The sequence below is a fragment of the Phyllobates terribilis genome, unplaced genomic scaffold, assembly GCF_046119375.1.
Source record: "Phyllobates terribilis strain yellow unplaced genomic scaffold, ASM4611937v1 Scaffold_488__1_contigs__length_1352022, whole genome shotgun sequence".
NCBI classification, from domain to species: domain Eukaryota; kingdom Metazoa; phylum Chordata; class Amphibia; order Anura; family Dendrobatidae; genus Phyllobates; species Phyllobates terribilis.
The window spans coordinates 623,446-648,614 of record NW_027363248.1 but is presented as its reverse complement, the minus strand read 5'-3'; positions in this window follow the sequence as shown (position 1 = coordinate 648,614).

Below are 25,169 nucleotides of genomic sequence, written 5' to 3'. Positions count from 1 at the left end.
CTACTACCCCCATCTGATCCGGCTCCGGGTAAGCCCCCGTGCGCGCGATGCCGCACGACACAGAAGGCCCAGGGGCGCATCACATAGACCCCAGCCATACATTGCCGGACAATCATTTTATTATGACTTACTCTCTGTTTGCACAAAAATTGGAAACTGTTTTATTTTCCCCATCAGACATGGAAACAACAAATTGTATTATTTATGCCAGAAATTAGCATAAGTTTGCATACTTCCAGCCACATTCTGACTAGACTGTGTCTGGCCTCACTCAATACACTTGCTTTGAGTGAGGTCACGCACTTCTAGTTGGCATGTGACCGCATATATGCAAATCACTTACTTGCGGTCTCTCCCGGTGCCGGAACGTTCACTTCAATAGGGGCCACGTGTAGTCAATACATGTGTATCATCAATATCATAATCCCTGGCGTTCCCTTTAATAATCCTTTCAATTGTGGGATTGTATTGGATTTTATGGGAAGAGCAATTTTATTGATGCCTCTCTTCATTTGCAGTGGACCGATGGGATAGTCGCTAATACTTTCCGGGAGTTTGCGTTATCTGAGACCCCGGAAAGAAAATGGGTTATCTTTGATGGACCTATTGATACGCTAGGGATAGAAAGTATGAACACAGTCCTAGATGATAACAAAAAGGTAACTCTCTATTTTACTTTGTGAAGACTTTTTTTTATTTAACCGCTTCCCGACCGCCCACTGTAGATAAACGTCCGCGCTGCCTGGGCTCTGTGGAGCGCGGACGCTTAAAAACGGTGGGTGGTCCCGCAGCACTCAGGACCCCGAGGGTCCTGCAAGCGCTGCGGGTGAGGTGCAGAGCAATAGCTCTGACAGGGAACATCATCGAGACCTGATTTGATCAGGTCCCAGTGATGTTAACCCTTTGCTGTCTTCTATATGCCGCGATGTATAGTGATCGCGGCATATAGAAGACAGCAGGAGGAGAGGGGGTCGTCTACTTACCTCTCCGACGACCCCTGATACCTTCCAGGACCTGGCGTTGCTATGGCAGCTGGAGGTCACATGACCGCCTCCAGATCTGCCATATACGGTGTCCTGCGAGGCTCAGCCTGCAGCTGAAGCCTGGCAGGAGACACTGACTGTGGAACAGTCAGCAAAGATCTCATGTAATGTAATATATGTCTATTACATTACATGAGATCAGTGATCAGAAAAATAAAAATTAATGTCCCATGCAGGGACTAAGTAAAAATGTAAAAAAAAAGTAAAAAAAATGTTTTCAAACTACTAAAAAAAAATCACAAAATAAATAAAAATAAATAAATAAAATATTAAACTTATAAATCCGTATATTTATGCAAAAACAAAAAAAGTACACATATTTGGTATCGCCGCATCCGAAACAACCCGAGCTATAAAACTGTCACACTAATTAACTCCTTCTGTGCACACCGTAATAAAAATAAATAAAAAACAGAGCAAAAAACAATGCTTTTTCCTCATATCGCCAAACAAAAAGTGGAAAAAAATGCGATCAAAAAGCAAAATGGAAATAAAAATGGTAACGCTGAAAACGGCATCTTGTTCCGCAAAAAACAAGCCACCATAGAGCTCCATCAGCCGAAAAATAAAAAAGTTATAGCTCACAGAATAAAGCATTGCAAAAAAAATATTTTTTCTATAAAATTGTTTTATTGTGTAAAAGTGCCAAAACATAAAAAAATATACAGTAAGTGTAGTATCGCTGTAAACGTACTGACCTGAAGAATAATGCTGCCTTATCACTTTTACCACACGCAGAACGGCATAAAAATAAAACCTCAAAAAACAATTCCTGAATTGTTGGTTTTTGTTAATTTTACCTCCCAAAAAACGGAATAGAAAGCGATCAAAAAATGTCACGTACCCAAAAATGGTACGAATAAAAATGTGAACTCGTCCCGCAAAAAACAAGCCATCACATGACTCTGTCGGCCGAAATATGGAAAAATTATAGCTCTCAAAATATGGCGATGCAAAAACAAGATTTTTCAAAAAAAAGCGTCTCTTAGTGTGTTACAGCTGTCAATCATAAAAACCCGATATGAATCTGGTATCTCTGTAATCGCACCGACCCAAAGAATAAAGTAATCTCATCACTTATACCGCACAATGAACGGCGTAAAAAATAAATAAAACCAATTCTTCACCTGCTACTGATTTGTTTATTATGTCTCCCAATGTGCTCACCACACATCTAGATAAGTTCCCTAAGGGGTCTAGTTTCCAAAATGGTGTCACTTGTGGGGGGTTTCCACTGTTTAGGCACATCAGGGGCTCTCCAAATGCAACATGACATCCACTAATTATTCAAGCAAATTTTACATTCAAAAAGTCAAATGGCGCTTCTTCCTTTCCAAGCCCTGCCGTGCGCCCAAACTGTGGTTTTCCCCCACATATGGGGTATCGGCGTGTTCAGGAGAAATTGCACAACAAATTTCATGGTGCAATTTATTCTATTACCCTTATGATAATGCAAAATTAGGGGATGAAAAACATTTTTGTAGGAAAAATGTGAAAATTTTATTTTTACAGCTCAATATTATAAACTTCTCTGAAGCACCTTGGGGTTCAAGGTGCTCACCACACATCTAGATAAGTTCCCTAAGGGGTCTAGTTTCCAAAATGGTGTCACTTGTGGGGGGTTTCCACTGTTTAGGCACATCAGGAGCTCTCCAAACGCAACATGGTGTCTGCTAATTATTCAAACAAATTTTGCATTCAAAAAGTCTAATGGCGCTCCTTCCCTTCCGAACCCTGCAGTGCGCCCAAACAGTGGTTTTCCCTTACATATGGGGTATCAGCGTGCTCAAGAGAAATTGCACAAAAAAATTTGGGGCTCATTTTTTCCTGTTACCCCTGCGAAAATAAAAAAAATTGGGTCTAAAGTAACATATTTGTGAAAAAAGTTAAATGTTAATGTTTTTCTTCCACATTCCAAAAATTCCTGTGAAGCACCTGAAGGGTTAATAAAGTTCTTGAATGTGGTTTTGAGCACCTCGAGGGGTGCAGTTTTTAGAATGGTGTCACTTTTGGGTATTTTCTGCCATAAAGACCCCTCAAAGTGACTTCAAATATGATGTGGTCGATAAAAAAATGTTTTTGTAAATTTTGTTGGAAAAATGAGAAATCGCTGGTCAACTTTTAACCCTTATAGTTCCCTAACAGAAAAAAAATTTTGGTTTCAAAATTGTGCTGATGTAAAGTAGACATGTGGGAAATGTTATATATTAACTATTTTGTGTGACATATCTCTCTGATTTAAGGGCATGAAAATTCAAAGTTTGAAAATTGCAAAATTTTCAAAATTTTCGCCAAATTTCCGATTTTTTCACAAATAAACGCAAGTGATATCGAAGAAATTTTACCACTATCATGAAGTACAATATGTCACGAAAAAACATTCTCAGAATCAGCGGGATCCGTTGAAGCGTTCCAGAGTAATTACTTCATAAATTGACAGTGGTCAGAATTGAAAAAATTAGCCCGGTCACAAAGACAAAAACAGGCTCTGGCGCGAAGTGGTTAACCAATTCTCGACTGCCCATATGATGATGCCATGTGTTTGGAAGCTTCTAATAGTTTTTTGGGCAACATCTGAGTTAATTAGAGACACACCTGTGGATGTATTTTAATGCACACCTGAAACACACTGCTTCTTTCTGTAGCATCATGGGAAAGTGTAAATAAATCAGCCAAGATATCAGGAAGAGAATTGTGGACTTGCACAAGTCTGGCTCATCCTTGGGTACAATTTCAAGATATCTGAAGGTGCCTCGTTCATCTGTACAAACAATTATATGCAAGTACAAAAAAGATTGGAATGTCCAGCCACCATACCACTCAGGAAGCAGACGGGTTCTGTGTCCCAGAGATGAACGTGCTTTGGTCCGACATGTGCATATCAACCCCAGGACAAAAGCAAAAGACCTTGTGAAGAGGATGGCAGAAGCTAGTAAGATTGTCAGAGTGACAATTCACAGTGAAACGAGTACTGTATCAACATGGGCTGAAAGACCACTCTGCCAGGAAGAAGCCATTACTCCAAAAGAAACATAAAAAATCCAGATTAATGTATGCAAATGCACACAGGAACAAAGACCTTAATTTTTGGAGACATGTCCTGTGGTCTGATGAAACTAGAATTGAACTTTTTGTGCATAATGACCATCGTTAAGTTTGGAGGAAAAAGGGAGAAGCTTAGAAGCCTAAGTACACCATCCCAACTGTGAAACACGGGGGTGGCAGCATCATGTTGTGGGGTTGCTTTGCTGCAAGAGGGACTTGGTGCACATCACAAAATACGTAGATGGCTTCATGAGAAAAGAAGATTATGTGGCAATACTGAAGCAACATCTCAAGACATCAGCCAGGAAGTTGAGCAGAAATGGGTCCTCCAAAATGAACAATGACCCGAAGCATACTGCCAAATGGTAACAAAGTGGCTTAACCCCTTTGTGACCAAACCAATTTTTTAAATCTGACCAGTGTCACTTTATGTAGTAATAACTCTGGAATAACATATCCCATAGCTTTTGAGACTGTTTTTTTGTGACACATGGTACTTTATAATAATGGTAAATTTAGGCTGATATGGTTTGCGTTTATTTATAAAAATATCAGAAACTTGGCAAAAATGTCTTAAAAATTGCACTTTTCAAACTATGATTGATTATGCCTTTAATCCCAATTGTCATACCACACAAAAACAGTAATAAATAGCATTTCCCTCATGTCTGCTTTACATCAGCACCATTTGTAAAATGTTGTTTCATTTTATTAGCATTTTAGAAGATTTAAAAATGTAGCAGTTATTTTTCATTTTTTTCAAGGAAATTTACAAAACTTATTTTTATAGGGACCTGTTCAGTTTTGAAGTGACTTTGAGGCTGCGTGCCCACTGTGCGTTTTTCAAGCATTTTTGCTGCGGAATTTTCAAAGCGAAAACTCTTAAACGCTTGGTAATGCGTGCCCCATGGTCCTCAATGATAGCCCGCATGTGCTGTGTGTTGGTATATGCAACAGTTGTGGACTTCTTTGTTTGTGTGAAGGAGGACTTTATGCTGATCTGACAGTAGATGGCGATGTTGTGTAAAGTTTCCTTGTTTACTGTATTATAAAAGGAAAAAAGTTTCTCTTGTATTTTCTATTTTGTTCTTACTTCCTGGTGCAGTACTGTGTAACTGTGCGTTTTTTCCTTTACCTCATGTTCTGAGAAGTAAAAGCTTGTTATCCCCTGTAATCTGCTCTGTGAAGTTTTATACTGCAACTGTGGGTATCCAGAAGCTGTGCAACACTGTGCACATGCTGCGGAAATTTACGCTGCGGATTATCATTGCGGAAAAATCTGAAGCATATCCATTAATTTTGCGGAAAAGCGGCGTAATTGCCGCCATTGACTTCCATTGAATTGCATAATATCTTAATGACTACATGTACACATGTGGATACTAAGTGATTCAATGTGCGGATGGTACCCAGGTCTGGAGACGAGGAGACTCTCCTCCAGACCCGGGTACCATAGAACCTGTAGTTAAAAAAGAATAAAATAAAAAATAACATTATACTTACCTTCTCATGGCCCCCGGTCTCCTGTATGGTGCGTCAAGTGTCTTCGGCGGCTCGTGGTGGTGTAAAAGGACCTTCCATGACGTCATTTAGTCATGTGACAGGTCACGTGACCGTTGATGTCGGCGGTCGCTTGACCTGTCACATGACTAAATGACGTCATGGAAAGTCCTTTTCACCATCGCGAGCCGCCCAAGACACCGGACGCACCGGAGAAGGGGCTATCGGAAGGCGAGTAGAATGTTTTTTTTGTTTACCATTTTTATTCTTTTTTTAACTATTAACTTGGTCACACTATATAAATCCATGCTGGTTGCATGGATTTATATAGTGTGACCAAGTTGTCAAGCACTTTTCCAAGTGATGGTAAAATCGCTTGGAAAAGCGCTTGACAACCAGCATACAAAAATGCATGCAAAAACGCTTGACAAACGCTTCTACCTGGCGGGAAAAACGCATGTAAAATCCGCATGCATTTTTCCTGCCAGGGAGATACAGAAAAAATCCGGAGCATTTTTGCTTCGTGGGCACTTAGCCTGCGAGTCTTATATGTTGGAAACCACCCAAAAGTGTTACCATTTTAACCCCTTTAAAGCCCATGACGTACTAATACGCGTCTGTGCCCTGGGCTTTAAGAGCCTGACCCGTATTAGTACGTCATCGCGATCGCGCGCTCACACAGGCTGTGCGGGCGCGATCGCCGCCGGGTGTCAGCTGATTGTCACAGCTGACACCCGGTACTATGTGCAGGGAGCGGTCCCGCACCGCTCCCAGCACATTAACCCCCGCAATGCTGCGATCGAAGTCGATCGCAGCATTGTGGAGGCAAGGGGAGGTGATCGGTATACTCACCTCCTCTTCCGGCCTCCAGCGCTGTCTACCGCGGCTTCCCGGGTGTTGCCATGACTACCCGATATCGTCATGACAACATCCGGGTCACCAGACAGCAGTAAGATTGTGTGGACATGCGCAGTGCATCTCCAAACTATCTTCTCCCTGTCCAGCGCTGACAGCCGGCATGGCACAGGGATGGTGCTCCATCCCTATGCTGTGCAGGCGATCAGAATAAAAAAATTGAAAGTCCCACAGTGGGACAAAGTAAAAAAGTGTAAAAACTCCCAGAAAGTGGGGAAAAAAAAAAAAAATTGTAAAAATAATAATAATAATAAAAAAATAATAATCCACTAAAAATAAAAATATAATGTACCCATCAATAAATATTATGAAAAAACAAACAAACACACAATAAAAGTACACATATTTGGTATCGCCGCGTCCGTAACGACCTGGACTATAAAACTGTTCCACTAGATAACCCCTTCAGTGAACACGGTAAAAAATAAAAATAAAAAACAAAGCAAAAAACAATGCTTTATCATCATACCGCCTAACAAAAAATGGAATAACACGCGATCAAATAGACGAATATAAATAAAAATGGTACCGCTGAAAACGTCATCTCGTCCCGCAAAAAGCAAGCTGCCATACAGCTCCATCATCCGAAAAATCTAAAAGTTACAGCTCTCAGAATAAAGCAATGCAAAAAAATAATTTTTTCTATAAAATAGCTTTTATTGTGTGAAAGCGCCAAAACATAAAAAACGATATAAATGTGGTACCGCTGTAAATGTACTGACCCGAAAAATAAAGCTACTTTATCAATTTTACCACACCCGGAGCAGAATAAAAAAAAACAAACAAAAAAATTCCTGAATTGTTGGTTTTTGTTTATTCTGTCTCCCAAAAGCTGGAATAGAAAGCGATCAAAAAATGTCACATGCCTGAAAATGGCAACAATAACAACGTCAACTCATCCCGCAAAAAACAAGCCATCACATGACTCTGTCGGCCAAAATATGGCAATGCAAAAACTAGATTTTACAAAATATGTGTCTTTTAGTGTGTTACAGCTGTCAATCATAAAAACCCCATATGATTCTGGTATCACTGTAATCGCACCGACCCGAAGAATAAAGTAATCTCATCACTTATACCGCACGAGGAACGGCGTAAAAAATAAACGCTAGGGCTGGGGTTGTGCTAATGTTAGGGTTGGGGTTGTTTTTTTTACAAAAGTAAATAAAAAAAAAAAAGATGACGATATGGCAACTAGCGTTGAGCGCAAGTGCTCGCTACTTGAGTTTGCATCGGGTGCTCGGGTATGCATTGAGTATCGCGGGTGCTCGAGTCTCCGCCCCATATGCTTCGTGGCCAAAAAAACCTCGCGGGGATTGCCTGCCATGCACGAGCGATCCCTGCATGTTTTTTTTGGGGTGTCTAATAACCGTGAAACATGCGGGCGGGGACTCGAGCATTTCACTTGAGCACCTGTGGTACATGATGCATACCTGAGTACCCGATGCAAACTCAATTATCGAGCACTTGCGCTCAAGAGTAACGACATTCTGTGTCGTACCTCTGGGTTAAAAATGTTCACTATACCCCTTAATAAAATCCTTGAGGGGTATAGTTTCCAAAATGGGGTCACTTGTGAGGGAGCACCACTGTTTAGGCACATCAGGGGCTCTCCAAACGCAACATGGTGTCCGCTAACAAATTGAATGGAAAATCGGCTCAAATTGTTAGCGGACACTATGTTGCATTTGGAGAGCCCCTGATGTGCCTAAACAGTGGAGCTCCCCCACAAGTGACCCCATTTTGGAAACTAGACCCCCCAAGGCACCTATCTAGATGCATAGTGAGAACTTGGAACCCCTAGGTGCTTCACAAATTGATTCGTAAAAATGAAAAAGTATTTTTTTTCCACTTTTTCATTTTTACGAATCAATTTGTGAAGCACCTGAGGATTCCAAGTGCTCACTATGCATCTAGATAGGTGCCTTGGGGGGTCTAGTTTCCAAAATGGGGTCACTTGTGGTGGAGCTCCAATCTTTAGGCACACAGGGGCTCTCCAAAGGCAACATGGTGTCCGCTAACAATTTGAGCCGATTTTCCATTCAATTTGTTAGCGGACACCATGTTGCGTTTGGAGAGCCCCTGATGTGCTAAATAGTGGAGCTCCCCCACAAGTGACCCCATTTTGGAAACTAGACCCCACAAGGCACCTATCTAGATGCATAGTGAGCACTTGGAACCCTCAGGTGCTTCACAAATTGATTCGTAAAAATGAAAAAGTGGAAAAAAAAATACTTGAGGGGTGCAGTTTTTAGAATGGTGTCACTTTTGGGTATTTTCTGTCATAAAGACCTCTCAAAGTGACTTCAAATGTGATGTGGTCCCTAAAAAAATGGTTTTGTAAATTTTGTTGGAAAAATGAGAAATCACTGGTCAACTTTTAACCCTTATAGCTCCCTAACAAAAAAAAATTTTGGTTCCAAAATTGTGCTGATGTAAAGTAGACATGTGGGAAATGTTACTTATTAACTATTTTGTGTGACATATCTCTCTGATTTAAGGGCATAAAAATTCAAATTTTGAAAATTGCAAAATTTTCGCCAAATTTCCGTTTTTTTCACAAATAAACGCAAGTGATATCAAAGAAATTTTACCACAATCATGAAGTACAATATGTCACGAAAAAACAGTCTCAGAATCAGGGGGATCCGTTGAAGCGTTCCAAAGTAATTACCTCATAAAGTGACAGTGGTCAGAATTGAAAAAATTGGCCTGGTCATTAACGTGCAAACCACCTTGGGTTGTAAAGGGGTTAAACACTGCACCCCTCAACGTATTTAACCCCTTAAGCCCCGGAGCATTTTCCGTTTTTGCATTTTCGTTTTTTGCTACCCTTGTTCCTAGAGTCATAGTGTTTTTATTGTTTGGTCAATATGGCCATGTGAGGGCTTATTTTTTGCGGGACAAATTGTACTTTTCAACGCCATTACTAGTTTTACCATATCGTGTACGGGAAAACGGGAAAAAAATTCCAAGTGCGGTGAAATTGCAAAAAAAGTGCAATACCACAGTTGTTTTTTATTTTATTTTTTTACCACGTTCACTGAATGCTAAAACTGACTTGCCATTCTTATTCTCCAGGTCATTACGAGTTTGTAGACACCAAACATGTATAGGTTATTGTATATTTAAGTGGTGAAAAAAAATTCCAAAATTTGATTAAAAAAAATAAAAAAAAATAGCGCCATTTTCTAAGACCCAAAGCGTCTCCATTTTTTGGGATCTGGGGCTGGGTGAGGGCTTATTTTTTGCGCACCGAGCTGAAGGTTTTATTGATACCATTTTGGGGTAGATCCGATGTTTTGATCGCCCATTATTGCATTTTATTGCAATGTTGCGGGGACCAAAAAACGTAATTCTGGCGTTTCGAATTTTTCTCTCGTTACGCCGTTTACCGATCGGATTAATTCTTTTTTTATATTGATAGATCGGGCGATTCTGAACGCGGCGATACCAAATATGTGTGTGTGGACTTTTTTTATTATTATTTTATTTTGAATGGGGCGAAAGGGGGGTGATTTAAACTTTTATATTTTTTGAATTTTTTTTTATTTTTAAAAACTTTTTTTTTTTCACTTTTTGCATGCTTCAATAGTCTCCATAGGAGACTAGAAGCAGCAACTATCCGATTGTTTCTGCTACATACAGGGCATCAGCACATCCCCTGCATATAGCAGAATTGGTCCTGTGCTATGAGCGCCGACCACTAGGTGGCGCTCATAGCGACCAGATCATGACAACCACAGGCGTCTGCTGCAGACCCTGGGTTGTCATGCCCACCCATCGGTGACCCGCGATCACGTGACGGGGTCGCCGGTGGGCGGGGCTTAGGACGCGCTTCTAGGAAGCGCGCGTTAAATGCCGCTGTCGGAGATTGACAGCGGCATTTAACATGTTAACAGCCGCGGGTGGATCGCGATTCCACCCGCGGCTGTTGCGGGCACATGTCAGCTGTAATAATCAGCTGACATGTGCTCGGTTCAGTGAGGGCTCAGCGCAGCAGGGAGGGAGGCCAAATGTGTGTACTAATACGGCACCCGTTGTTAAGGGGTTAAAATTGCTTTCATATACTTCATTAACCCTTCTGGTTCTTTTCAGGAAGTAATGGAAAGTGGAATGACAAGAATGAAAAAGTTTACTTTTACAATCTAGATTTTGATAACTTCTGAACAGGCAATTATAGCCGGCATACTTTAAAGGTAGTTATTTGGCCATGAACTGCCAAGGCAAACATCAGGACCACACAATCAAGATATCAAGGTGCCGATAAAGTTAAAAGGAAGCCCCCACACTGTGTTAACTATTTAGATTCTATAATCACTATTGACAACAGAATCAAAGGGGTTAAACGTCCATGGTCTGTGCCAACACTGATCATGGCTGATGCAGCAAGTTGTCAGCTATAATGTACAGGTGACAGCTACAGGATAGTCACCTGTCGGGGAACGCTAGTCTCTTATATTGCAGATCAGTAAAAAGACGTCTATTGGTCAATAAGGGGTTAAGGATAACAAAGTCAATGTTTTGGAGCGGCCATCACCAAGCCCTGATCTTAGTCCTATTGAAAATGTATGGGCAAAGCTGAAAAGGCCGGTGCGAGCAAGACGACCTACAAACCTGGATCAGTTACACCAGTTGTGTCAGGAGAAATGGGCCCAAATTCCGACCTAAGAGTATGTGCCCACGTAGCGTTTTACAAGCGTATATGCTGCGGACTTTCCTCAGGGTAAACGCTTGTGAAACGCTAGGTAATCTGCCCCCCATGGTCCCCAAGGGGAATCCGCAAGTTCTATGCCCATGCTGTGGATTTTTCCGCAGCGTTTTTGATGCGCGCAATAATCCACAGCATGTCAATTAATTTTGCGTTTCCGCAAGCGGAATTGCCTTTGCAATGCAATAAAAAACGCAAGGCAATTCCGCATGTGGAAAACGCGCGATAAACGCAGGATAAACGCGCGTGGAATTCCGCATGTGGAAAACGCGCGATAAACACAGGATAAACGCGCGTGGAATTCCGCATGCGTTTTTCCGGGAGAGGACATGCGGAAATGAAGCAGAAATTTTCTGCTTCATTTCCGCAACGTGGGCACATAGCCTTATATTGTGAGAAGCTTGTGGGAGGAAATCCCAAATGTTTCACCCAAGTCATTCACTTTAAGGACAATGGTACCAAATACTAATGAAATGGATGGAAAGTTTTGACTTTGTTTTAAGGCATTTTTATTACTTACTGCATTCTCGCTCTCTCATTATTCTGGCATTTGGCAAATATTACAAATGATGGTAATCCTAATTGACCTAAAACAGGAAAGGTTTATTCTGATTTCATGTCAGATATGGAGAGAAACATGCATATACTGTGTGTCTTTTTATATAGTGTATGGAAACTTCTGGTTTCAACTGTATATGAGATATTGAAATGTAATTGGTCATATTGTAATTTATTTTGAATGAAGTAAGTGAATTCCCACATTAATTTGACATTATATAATAATGTCTTTATATTTAAATAAATCTCAAGTGATTTCAACAATACAACAGGATGTTATTTTCTTATAATAAAAAAATTAAAATAAAAAATTCTATTGTGGTGTTAATTTTGTAATATTGATTTCTTTATCTGTTTCATTTATGTCTCAGTGTTTGAAAAAGGCCTTTTGCATAAGGCTGAAACGTTACATTGAATTTTGGGATTTCTTTATGAAATAAAGAATTGCATTATCATTATGAATATTTGAGTGCCGAGTATCTATATATACACTGGCATGCCAGGCATGTCAATCTCCACAAGGAGAAAAATGACCCTTTAGATCCCAGTGAGAAGCCTCTCATACAGTCAAATCGGATCTCATGCTTTGTACTGACGAGGAGCAATACCCTGAAACACCGTGGCTGCAAATTGAGATTCTGGTTTGGCTTTTCTCCCAAGTCATGTGACAAGGCTCGTTAAAGGGTCGATATTGACTTTTAGGATTGCTACTTCCAATAGACTTGTCACTTATCTCACTTTTAGCAAATCAGAATATACCGTAGATCATATATAATAGAAATAATCATTATCCACTGTCTGTCTTTCCAAAAGTGATAATAGGAAGTGCAGCCATATCGGTTGTGACCTTTGAATTAATTTCTCAGAAACAGACAGTGAACAGTCATTTTGTCAGGATGTTATATCAATGACTAAGTCATTAGTTTCCAAGAAGCTGCTTTAAAATTGACAAACTACTTCTTCCTATTTTTGCAGCGGTGCAATATTGCCATCTTATTAGAGAAGAGCAGTTATAGAGAATGTGTTATCAAACAATAACCAATTGTTTAAATTACCTTTTTACATGAAATGTATTATTTTTTTTTACTTTTTTTTCACTATAGTAACCATCTAAACTAAAAAAACACACCCACAGATCCTGCAATTATCACCCTGGCCAAAATTAGTTTCATATTTCCTGTTGTATGCAGAAGATTTTTCAGCAGTTTTATTATCATGACTGAAAATGACAATGAAAGATGACACCTCTATATAAAGCAGATAAAGTAGCCACCATTCACAATAAATGAGTCACAGCTCACCTCCTCACCCTTCCTTCACAATGAGTCTATTCTTAGGACGAGTGGCCAGTGTGAAAATTGTAAGACTTCAGGATTGGTTTTTTTGATTGTGATGTTAAAAAGTGAAAATCTAAAAAAAATGACATTTAAAGTAAATTTAATGTAATCCCTTCTCACCATGGACAGTTTTAGTTTTTGTGCTTTTTCTTTGTTCCTCTCCTTCTTTCTCTCCTTTCGTGTGACATAGCTGTATGAGGGCTGTTTTTTTACCCTACAATATACTGGAAAACTGGAACAAAAATTCCAAGCGAAGTTAAATGGGATTGCGTTTTTCATTGTATTTGGGTTTTGTTTCTAAGGTTTCATTGTGCAGTGAAAATGACCTGTGAACATGATTCTTCATGTCGAGCAAACTTGAAAAACCAGATATCAAACTTGTATAGTTTTATTTTGATGGTGAAAATATTTCAGAGATTCGGTCGATAGAGCTTTATGAGGGCCTGTTAATTGCTGAGGTTTTCATTAATAACATTTTTTGGGTTATATACGATGTTTCAATCCCACTTTTTCATGTACCAACATGGCAGCCATGGGGGCGGTCAGCAGGCTCATGGTTACCACTGAAATCCATAAGCGGCACTTTCACTTAGTGAAGGGGGGTGGAAGGCAACATCCCATGGGCATCCAAAATGGTGAACCTCTGGGACATCGCACCTTAACTACCACGGTCAGGGATTTACTGCAGCATCTAAGGGGTTAACAGCAGCAACCAGAGCTGCTCTAATAGCGGCTTTTACAGACAAATACCGGCAGTATAACACAGCTGGAATCTGCAGGTATATTGCGGGTTGAGTTGCAGAGTCCACTCCACACACTCGCACCCAACATGCACTATACATGTAGGGCAGATAGGGGTTAAACAACAGAGGACACGTTCCTTTTAAGCACTTAAGAATGTATTTATTTTTTACTTTGCAGATAGTATACTGGCATATGCTTTGTACTTAAAAGGAATGTCTGCATTAGTTAATGTCTTTTTGTTAGAAGGGCCCCAATATGCTGACTAAAGGATGATCTGTTGCTGGCAATCTCAGCGATAAGCCATTTGTTGAAAAATCTGGCAACAAGCATTTAATTCTCCTGCACTGCCACCAAAGGAAACAGGAGGTACTGCACAGTATCCAGTGAAATCAATAAGCTGACTATGTAATGAATGAAGTACTGGGACCTTCAAAGTGGGAATGACTCCATGTAACTGCTCTCTAGTCTGCATAAAATGGGTTCAGGTTTACAACGGAGAATCCCCACTATTAACCTGTATAGTGCCCCAAGTATGTGCAAGTGGTTTCTAAACCAGACAACCTCATTAAGTCTCATAACACCTTTGTCAATAAACAGGTGTTCTCAAGTTACTAAGTTGCTTTAATTAGTTAAACAGCATGAAAATACACAAGTTTGCCACTGACTTGCTTTTTCTATCTGCTGTCATTCTCCTGCAATGAGAGCTTTTATCTTACATAGTGTAAAGCTCATTTCCTTGGAGTTCAGCCACTAGAAGACTTTGGTAGAGAGTGTGCAGTAGTCACATTCCAGGAGAAAAGTTAATTCCTAACATACCGTTATCTCTGTCCAGCCCATTCATTTCTATACACCAGTTAGCTGCTCCCTGCCTTCTCCCTTTAGGCTTTTGACGAGATGCTCTTATCGATCCTGTAGAATCACAATTCCTGCACCCAGTATCTAGGCTCTCACTGTCTGTGGCTGTGTGCTTGCTCATCAGAGCTATCACTCTGGGAGAAGAGCCCGTCCTGCCAGAAATCAGGAAGTAAGGAGACTGCACAGCTCTGAGCTGCTCAAGAGATCACTTATGAAAACTACTTTTAGGCATCAAACATTTCCTTTGTTCAAATAGAAAGAATATAGATCTACATATTTTAGAATGTGTATGAACTACATGTCTGAAATAAAAATAAATGATTCTAAATAATATATATATATATACAGTACAGACCAAAAGTTTGGACACACCTTCTCATTTAAAGATTGTTCTGTATTTTCATGACTATGAAAATTGTACATTCACACTGAAGGCATCAAAACTATGAATTAACACAGGTGGAATTATATACTTAACACAAAAAATTTGGAAAACAACTGAAAATATGTCTTATATTCTAGGTTCTTCAAAGTAGCCACCTTTAGCTTTGATAACTGATTTGCACACTTTTGGCATTCTCTTGATGAGCTTCAAGAGGTAGTCACTGGAAATGGTCTTCCAACAATCTTGAAGGAGTTCCAAGAGATGCTTAGCACTTGTTGGCCCTTTTGCCTTCACTCTGCAGTCCAGCTCACCCCAAACCATCTCGATTGGGTTCAGGTCTGGTGACTGTGGAGGCCAGGTCATCTGGCGTAGCACCCCATCACTCTCAGTTTGGTCAAATAGCCCTTACACAGCCTGGAGGTGTGTTTGGGGTCATTGTCTTGTTCAAAAATAAATGATGGTCCAACTGAACGCAAACCGGATGGAATAGCATGCCGCTGCAAGATGCTGTGGTAGCCATGCTGGTTCAGTATGCCTTCAGTTTTGAATAAATCCCCAACAGTGTCACCAGCAAAGCACCCCCACACCATCACACCTCCTCCTCCATGCTTCACGGTGGGAACCAGGCATGTAGAGTCCATCCGTTCACCTTTTCTGCGTCGCACAAAGACACGGTGGTTGGAACCAAAGATCTCAAATTTGGACTCATCAGACCAAAGCACAGATTTCCCCTGGTCTAATGTCCATTCCTTGTGTTCTTTAGCCCAAACAAGTCTCTTCTGCTTGTTGCCTGTCCTTAGCAGTGGTATCCTAGCAGCTATTTTACCATGAAGGCCTGCTGCACAAAGTCTCCTCTTAACAGTTGTTGTAGAGATGTTTCTGCTGCTAGAACTCTGAGGAAGCCATACGGCGAGAGCCTGGGTTCGGTTATAGGCTGACGACCTGGTGCGGGCTGCACACACATGGGTATGCATTGTTTCTGACTGTTTCTCTGACTCTACTTTTTGGGGAAGCTCCTCTTATATTCATGCTTTTATGGCATGCCTAATACATTCTTTACTGAGGGCTCCCATGTATAGGTATCTCACCTGTCATTAGTGGCACATTATTGCAGGGACTGTGATTATACAATCTACTGGGTAATCTATTGCATAGAGCTTTTGCATGGAACATTGAATGGATTACTACTATTATTTATTTTTCTTTGCGCAAGACACCTGCACTTTATGATTCATTGGGGAGATTATTACATGGACCTCTGCACGTAATATTGTATGGACTACCAATATATGTTTAACCCCCCCTTCCCCTTTTTTTTCTCTCTGCAAAGTGCCTGGTATAAGTACTGCCCCATTTTTGTCCAATAAATGCAGCTGATCTCTGCGACCTGTGTATGTGCTGTGTGACTGGGCACTTCAGCCCTCACTGGGTACCCATCTTTACATCTTAAACTGTATGTTAAATTATGTATGCAAGTTTTTAAGAAATTGAATTAATAAAAATTATGGTTTTTATCGCTAAACTCAATGTCCTCCTCTCTTTCTGCTAGAACTCTGTGTGGCATTGACCTGGTCTCTAATCTGAGCTGCTGTTAACCTGCGATTTCTGAGGCTGGTGACTCGGATAAACTTATCCTCAGAAGCAGAGGTGACTCTTGGTCTTCCTTTCTTGGGGCGGTCCTCATGTGAGACAGTTTCTTTGTAGCGCTTGATGGTTTTTGCAACTTCACTTGGGGACACTTTCAAAGTTTGCCCAATTTTTCGGACTGACTGACATTTATTTCTTAAAGTAATGATGGCCACTCGTTTTTCTTTAATTAGCTGCTTTTTTCTTGCCATAATACAAATTCTAACAGTCTATTCAGTAGGACTCTCAGCTGTGTATCCACCTGACTTCTGCACAACTGATGCTCCCAACCTAATTTATAAGGCAAGAAATCCCACTTATTAAACCTGACAGGGCACACCTGTGAAGTGAAAACCATTTCCGGTGACTACTTCTTAAAGCTCATCAAGAGAATGCCAAGAGTGTGCAAAGCAGTCATCAAAGCAAAAGGTGGCTACTTTGAAGAACCTAGAATATAAGACATATTTTCAGTTGTTTCACACTTTTTTGTTAAGTATATAATCCTACATGTGTTAATTCATAGTTTTGATGCCTTCAGTCCAAAATTTATCCAAAATTAATGGGTATGCTTCAGATTTTTCCGCAATGATAACACTGGTCAACAGCATTTTTGGTGCCAAAGATATTTCAACGAATTTAGGGTAACTTTGGGGTGCTGATTCTGAATGTCATCAGTTTTGCCAGATTGGCTCTAGTTCTTGATATTTTCTGTAAAATGTGTAAAAAAAAAAATGATGTAATTTGCTACACGCGCATTAACTTTATTGATATTGTCATGAATACTATAAATTAAACAAAGTAAATGTTGATTATAGTTTATTTTAACTAGTTTTAGAAAGTAATCTTCAAAAATGAACAAGACATGAAAGATAGGAGACATTTAATCTCTGGAAAAGCGCTTTTTATATGATTTTCTTCTATGTGAGCTTTTCGGGCAGTCACGCTGTAGATTCCAGCAGTAATCAGCCATCATATGTCTGTCCCATCTGCCTTGGTACCTTTCCTCCATCACCATAATATCCTGATGAAATCTCTCCCCTTGTTCTTCGCTAAAATCTCCAAGATTTTCTGGAAATCTGTCCAAGTGACTGTGAAGATAATGCAATTTAATGCTCATGTGTACACCCAGATTTCTAAATCTCAATAGCATGTTTTGTACCAGTTCTTCATAATTGTCTGCCTTTTTATTTCCCAAGAAGTTCTTCACTACCAACACAAAACTACACCATGCAGCAGCTTCCATATCATTAATTTCCTTAGGAAAATTTGAATCTTTAATGAGTTTCCGAATTTGAGGACCATCAAAGATTCCTGCCTTCAGTTTTTCGCTACTAAGACCAGGGAAAGATCTGCAGATGTACATGAAGCAATTACCATCTTTGTCTAATGCCTTGACGAACTGCTTCATTAATCCTAACTTTATGTGAAGTGGTGGTAGAATGATTTTTTCCCTGTCCACCAAAGGTTAGTTCACTATGTTTGATGATCCTACTGTCAAGGTGTCCCTTGGAGGCCAATTCACTTTCTCCCAGTGCTGATGTTTTGCTCTACTATCCCACATGCAGATGAAGCAAGGATACTTTGTGTATCCACTTTGCTGTCCAAGTAAAAAGTTGACCATTTTTAAATCAACACATATCAGCCACGAATGTTCATGGTAGCACAGTTTCTCCAAGACCATTTTGACATTTTTGTATTGTTCTACAAGTTTAGTTGAGTGAGCTACTGGAAGAGATGCACACTGATTGCCATTGTTCAACAAAACACATTTCAAACTCCTTTTAGAACTATCTATGAAAAGCCTCCAGTCTTCAGGACGATATACTTGTAAACCCATTTGCAGCATCAGGCCAGGAATATCCTTACAATATACAAGTAGGTCATCTTCACAGAAAAATTGAAGAAGTGCTTCTTCTCTGGTCCTGTAAGATGTAATTTTAGTTCCAGGCGTCAGACAATTTTTCTCACTTAGCCTGGAAGCTAAAAGTTCGGATGCACTTTTTGAGAGGTTGAGGTCTCTTATTAGATCGTTGAGCTCTCCTTGGGTAAATTGCGTATGTGTTCGGAAACTTCCTTCATATTCTGGTTCACTTCCAGAACTAATGCTTAGCTCCATACCCTGCATTTCATCATCATCAGGTGGGGGAAGGTCAGGTAACATGGTAAACACAGGTACAGGCACATCTTCACAATGAGGGACAGGCCTTCTTGCAGATTCCATGTTAGGATACTCCCATTTTCGTTTCTTATGCTTATTTAATCCTTGCACTTGCACTGCACAGAAATAACAGTCATCATGATGATTTTTTTGCTCTCTCCACACCATTGGAACACCAAATTTGAAGCTTTTTCTTTGTCCTTTGCTCCATTTTCGTAATAATTCGATACATGCTTTGCACACTATGTGTGGTGCCCAAAACTTGTCTTGGTCCCCAAGCATAACCCCAAAATAGGCCAAATACACTTTTTTTACGAAGTCTGTTATGTTTCTTCTATGTTTTGGCAGTGTATATTCACCACAAATGTAACAGAATGAGTCTGGATCATTAAGGCAACTTCTTCTTGATGAGTTCATGCTTTTCACTGGAAAACAGACAACAACATAAAGTTAGTATAAAAATCAAGCTATGAACAAACTTCTAGAACACTAATTAACACAAAACTATATTGAGAACTGCTCAGTTCAAGTACTAATCTAAAGAAATTAATGAGATGACGCGTCGCATTTACCAACACGTGCTATAAATAAGATACCAAAAATCTCAAAAACTAGAGCCAATCTGGCAAAACTGATTGCATATTCAGAATCAGCACCCCCAAAATACCCCAAATTCATTAAAATATCTTTGGCACCAGAAAAAAAATATTTTTTTGTTGACCTGTGTAATCCACAGCGTAAATTTCCACAGCATGTGCACAGTGTTGCACAGCTTCTGGATACCCACAGTTGCAGTATAAAACTTCACAAAGCAGATTACATGGGATAACAAGCTTTTACTTCTCAGAACATGAGGTAAAGGAAAAAACGCACAGTCACACAGTACTGCATCAGGAAGTAAGAACAAAATAGAAAATACAAGAGAGACTTTTTTTCTTTCACAATACAGTAAACAAGGAAACTTTACACAACATCGCCATCTACTGTCAGATCAGCATAAAGTCCTCCTTCACACAAACAAAGAAGTCCACAACTGTTGCATATACCAACACACAGCACATGCGGGTTATCAGTGAGGACCATGGGGCACACATTACCAAGCGTTTAAGCATTTTCGCTTCGAAAATTCCGCAGCAAAAACGCTTGAAAAACGCACAGTGGGCACGCAGCCTCAAAGTCACTTCAAAACTGAACAGGTCCCTATAAAAATAAGTTTTGTAAATTTCCTTGAAAAAAATGAAAAATAACTGCTACATTTTTAAATCTTCTAAAATGCTAACAAAATAAAACAACATTTTACAAATGGTGCTGATGTAAAGCAGACATGAGGGAAATGTTATTTAGTACTGTTTTTGTGTGGTATGACTATTGGGATTAAAGGCATAATCAATCAAAGTTTGAAAAGTGCATTTTTTAAAACATTTTTGCCAAGTTTCTGATATTTTTATAAATAAACGCAAACTATATCAGCCTAAATTTACCATTGTTTTTTGTGATGCATGATACTTTATAATAGTCTCGAAAGCTATGGGATATGTTGAAGCATTCCAGAGTTATTACTATATAAAGTGACACTGGTCAGATTTAAAAAAAATTGGTTTTGTCATGAAGGGGTTAAGCCACTTTGTTACCATTTTGGCAGTATGCTTCGGGTCATTGTCCATTTGGAGGACCTATTTCTGCTCAAGCTTTAACTTCCTGGCTGATATCTTGAGATGTTCCTTCAGTATTGCCACATAATCTTCTTTTCTCATGAAGCCATCTATTTTGTGATGTGCACCAAGTCCCTCTTGCAGCAAAGCAACCCCACAACATGATGCTGCCGCCCCCGTGTTTCACAGTTGGGATGGTGTTCTTAGGCTTCTAAGCTTCTCCCTTTTTCCTCCAAACTTAACGATGGTCATTATGAACAAAAAGTTCAATTCTAGTTTCATCAGACCACAGGACATGTCTCCAAAAATTAAGGTCTGAGTTCCTGTGTGCATTTGCAAACATTAATCTGGCTTTTTTATGTTTCTTTTGGAGTAATGGCTTCTTCCTGGCAGAGTGGTCTTTCAGCCCATGTTGATACAGTACTCGTTTCACTGTGAATTGTCACTCTGACAATCTTACTAGCTTCTGCCATCCTCTTCACAAGGTCTTTTGCTTTTGTCCTGGGGTTGATATGCACATGTCGGACCAAAGCACGTTCATCTCTGGGACACAGAACCTGTCTCTTTCCTGAGTGGTATGATGGCTGGACATTCCAATCTTGTTTGAACTTGCATATAATTGTTTGTACAGATGAACGAGGCACCTTCAGATATCTTGAAATTGTACCTAAGGATAAGCCAGACTTGTGCAAGTCTACAATTCTCTTCCTGATATCTTGGCTGATTTCTTTACACTTTCCCATGATGCTACACATAGAAGCAGTGTGTTTCAGGTGTGCATTAAAATACATCCACAGGTGTGTCTCTAATTGACTCAGATGTTGCCCAAAAAACTATTAGAAGCTTCCAAACACATGGCATCATAATATGGGCAGTCCAGAATTGTTTAAATACATAGTAATCTTAGTGTATGTAAACTTTTGACTTTGCAGTAAGTAATAAAAATGCCTTAAAACATTATCTCTCTCATTATTCTGGCATTTGGCAAATATTAAAAATGATGGTAATCCTAATTGACCTAAAACGGGAAAGGTTTATACTTATTTCATGTCAGATATTGAGAAAAACATGCATATGTGTCTTTTTATATAGTGTATGTAAACTTCTGGTTTCAACTGTATATATGTGCACATCTCATTGCTATAGCAAATCAGTGGGAGTCATCAACAGTGATAAAGTAATAGAAAAAAGGAAGAAAATTGAATCCTTAGAGGAAAAGTAAGATAATTTGTCTAAAAAATGCCAGTGTAAGGAGGCTCATAAGCTCCCCGGGGAGCCATTGCATGGTTTATAAGCCTCCTTACTCTGGCATTTCACTCTCCTCACTGGGATCTAAGGGGTAAAGTTTTTCCTTCTGAAGTCTCTCACACAGCTAAATCAGATCTCATGCTTTGCACTGCTGAGGGGCAACACCCCGAAACACCATGGCTGCAAATTGAGATTCTAGTTTGCCATTTATCCTAAATCATGTGGCAAGGCTTGTTAAAAGGTTGATACTGACTTTTAGGATGGCTACTTCTAATAGGTTGCACTGGAAGAGACAGTTTTCAAGTTTTAGGTGGAATTTCTCTTCAATAAAAATACTTTTTGATTACACCAGTGATTTTTTTCCTTTCTTACAGACTGGACCAGTCATTGGGGAAGCCCTCACTGTTTCTTTCTGGATAGATTCCACTTCCTACCACTATGAAATGGAATAAATGCTATGTTTTAGAGAAATTAACAATAGTAATGGTAGTAATCTGACACCATATGATGGCAAATCCAAGCAACATGCCGTCATTTGTAACAATGGGAAAGCCTTTTTTTAAGAGGTTGTCCAGAATAAGGATGCCATATTTCATCGCTTTGTGGAAAAATAGGTAAATCGTTTCTCATGTTATATTCTCTGAACTGTAAATCGTAAACAGTTTCACAAATTTGGTTGAATGCCAGTGGACCCAAAAAATGCTAATTTCTAATAGTAAATTTAAAAATGACTTTTTTTTACTTTTATTTATTTCCAGATAAAGTGAAAGATCGAGGCTCTAATACAATTGGGTCAAGATTGAACCGTGTCGAGGACAAGGTAAGAAAATAAGATAAAACCATATATATTTATATTATGCACAGCTACTACTTACACATACACACATGGAGTACAGGATATACAGACAATTACCACATACTACATACAGAATATTCCTCACTCTCTGAAAAAGTGTAAAATACATAATGGTGCATCCAGACACCAATTCTACAGCGCTGCTCATACACTGCAAAGAGTCTAAATACCTGTGGTCATCTGTGACTTGCACACACAAGTTAAGGTGGCCACACACAATAACTGAACGTTGATTGCTGGTTCGGCCGTCCACTACCTCTCCCAACTCTCATACACGAGAAGGTTTGGCTTGGTTAAATGTTCATGTGTTTTCAAAGTGGAGAACTATGAAAATCACTGCCAAACGGCTCTGGCAGCAGCTTATCACCTGAATAACAAAAGGGTCGGGCATTAAGGGTCAGGCAGTTTGAATTTTACCTCCTCTGACCTCATCTGTCAGGGAAGAGTCTGGATGTCCCCTTAGACTATTAGCTTAGTCTATTGTGTATGGAGGCTTAAAGGGGTTTTCCATTACTCAGACAACTCCTTCTCAATCCATATGTGTGTCCCCCAGTAAAATAATAACACCTATACTCCCCTCCAGTGCCAGCACTATTCCAGCGGTGTCTGCACTGGCTCTCCTGGGGATTGCGTGTGTCATGGGTGTGTCAGAAGTGACAGACAGTCATCCTGCAGTTGGTTGCAGGAGATCTCTTCATTTGGCCTTACAGACAACTTCTTAGAATATGTATCTCTAGGACCCAGCGGCTAGCTTCCTTCCGGCTAATTAACACCCTGGCCTGGATGTATAAATACCTGTTGTGAGCCAGAGGGAGGTGCCAGCGATATTCATTGCCCCTTGTGAAGGCTTGAGCAAGAGCAGTACTTCTTCCTCTCTGGTGCTAGAGAACGTGTGCGCATTTGTCTGGAGTCGAGTAAAGCTAAGCAATTTTCCCTTGTTTGTCCCCCATTGTTGTCTTTAGTGTTCAGTGGGGATCAACTAGTGCTCATCCTTTCTGTTCCCTAGCCTGAGCCTAATGCCAGGGATAGACAGGCTGAGGTACGCGTGCGGCGATTGGTGAAGAACCAATAAAGGGACATTAGTGGAGACAGGGTGACACTAGATCAGCCTAGGAGTTCTCCACTCCCCACTTTCCCTAGTCTGGGTTCCCTTTCCCTTTTCCCTTTGTGTTGCACTTAGTCTTTCCCACACCTTACGTGACAGCATGACATTATGTCTCATGATTCCTAGGGGCAATCAGTGCTGACTTTACTCTCCCCGCCTTTGGCCAACTTGCATACATCCAGAGGAAGTGAGAGCTGTTGCTGCTCTTACTTCCTCCGGATGTACAGGTATGTGCTATAACTGGAGGCAGGAAGAGTGAAGCCAGCGCTGATTGGCAGCAGGGATCACTTGACATAACAATGTCACGTGATTCCAAGGAGAGCCAATGCCGACATGGCTGGAACACTGGAGGGGAGTATAGGTGTTATTATTTTACTGAGGGCAAAAATATATATCTGGAGAAGGAGATGTCCGAGTAGTAGAAAACCCCTTTAAGTGTTGGCTACTACTTTCATGGATGTGGACAGAAAGCTCTTTCTGAGTTCATTAAGTAGTTCAATCTGACAAAGGTTTCCAATAGAGTTGGTGCGAGTCAATTCGCAGGACCCAGTCCATCAGACACATCCATAATCTGTGACCGCTGCATCGGAGCCCTGAGAACCACCTCCTACATCCCGGCATCCACAGCTGTTCTACTGATTAGCCGGCCTGATGCAATGTCACATATGCATCATGCTGTAACCATAAAGATGCAGCTAATCAGAAGAGAAGCAGGGAATCTTGGAAGGTAGAAGGCAGGTCTTGAGGCTCCTGTCCAGCATCCAAAGATTACTGACGTGGCTGATGGACCCAGTGCTGCGAAACGAATCGCACCAACTATAGTTTTCAATTAAAACAACAATGTCTAAATGGCTAACCAATATTGCATTAAGGGATCTATCTACTTTATTTCTCCCCAAAACTGTGCCTCTCTTGTCCATGGGGTGTGTCTGGTATTGCAACTCAGCGCCCCATTGATCTGGTTAGGGATAAGCTACAATATCAGGCAGCGCTCACGGGTAGTGTGAAATGTGTATGGAGTGTGGTCTGTATCTATGCTATTCTCTTTGTTTGAAGTTTTTTTTTATACATTTGTAGGTAACTCAAATGGATCATAAACTCAATCTCATAACCGATATGATTCACCACCTGATAGCAAACCAACAAAGCGGTCAGTCTACCAACAGAACACCGCACCGGAGCAACTCTCTGAACGACGGGAGCAACCTCTCCAGTACTCTGCTACCTACCAACAGTTAACAGTGCCAAGACGAGACCAAGATAATGCATCTTGATGAACAAACACAAACTAGTTCTTCTACTGTCCTCAATGCAGATATTCATTATTTTAATGAATGCATTTATAAGCAGAAAGTAAAATGAATGATGAAATTAGACTGAGTATCGAGTAAGTGTGTAACACTGTAAAGGACGTCTTGTCTATTCTCTGTA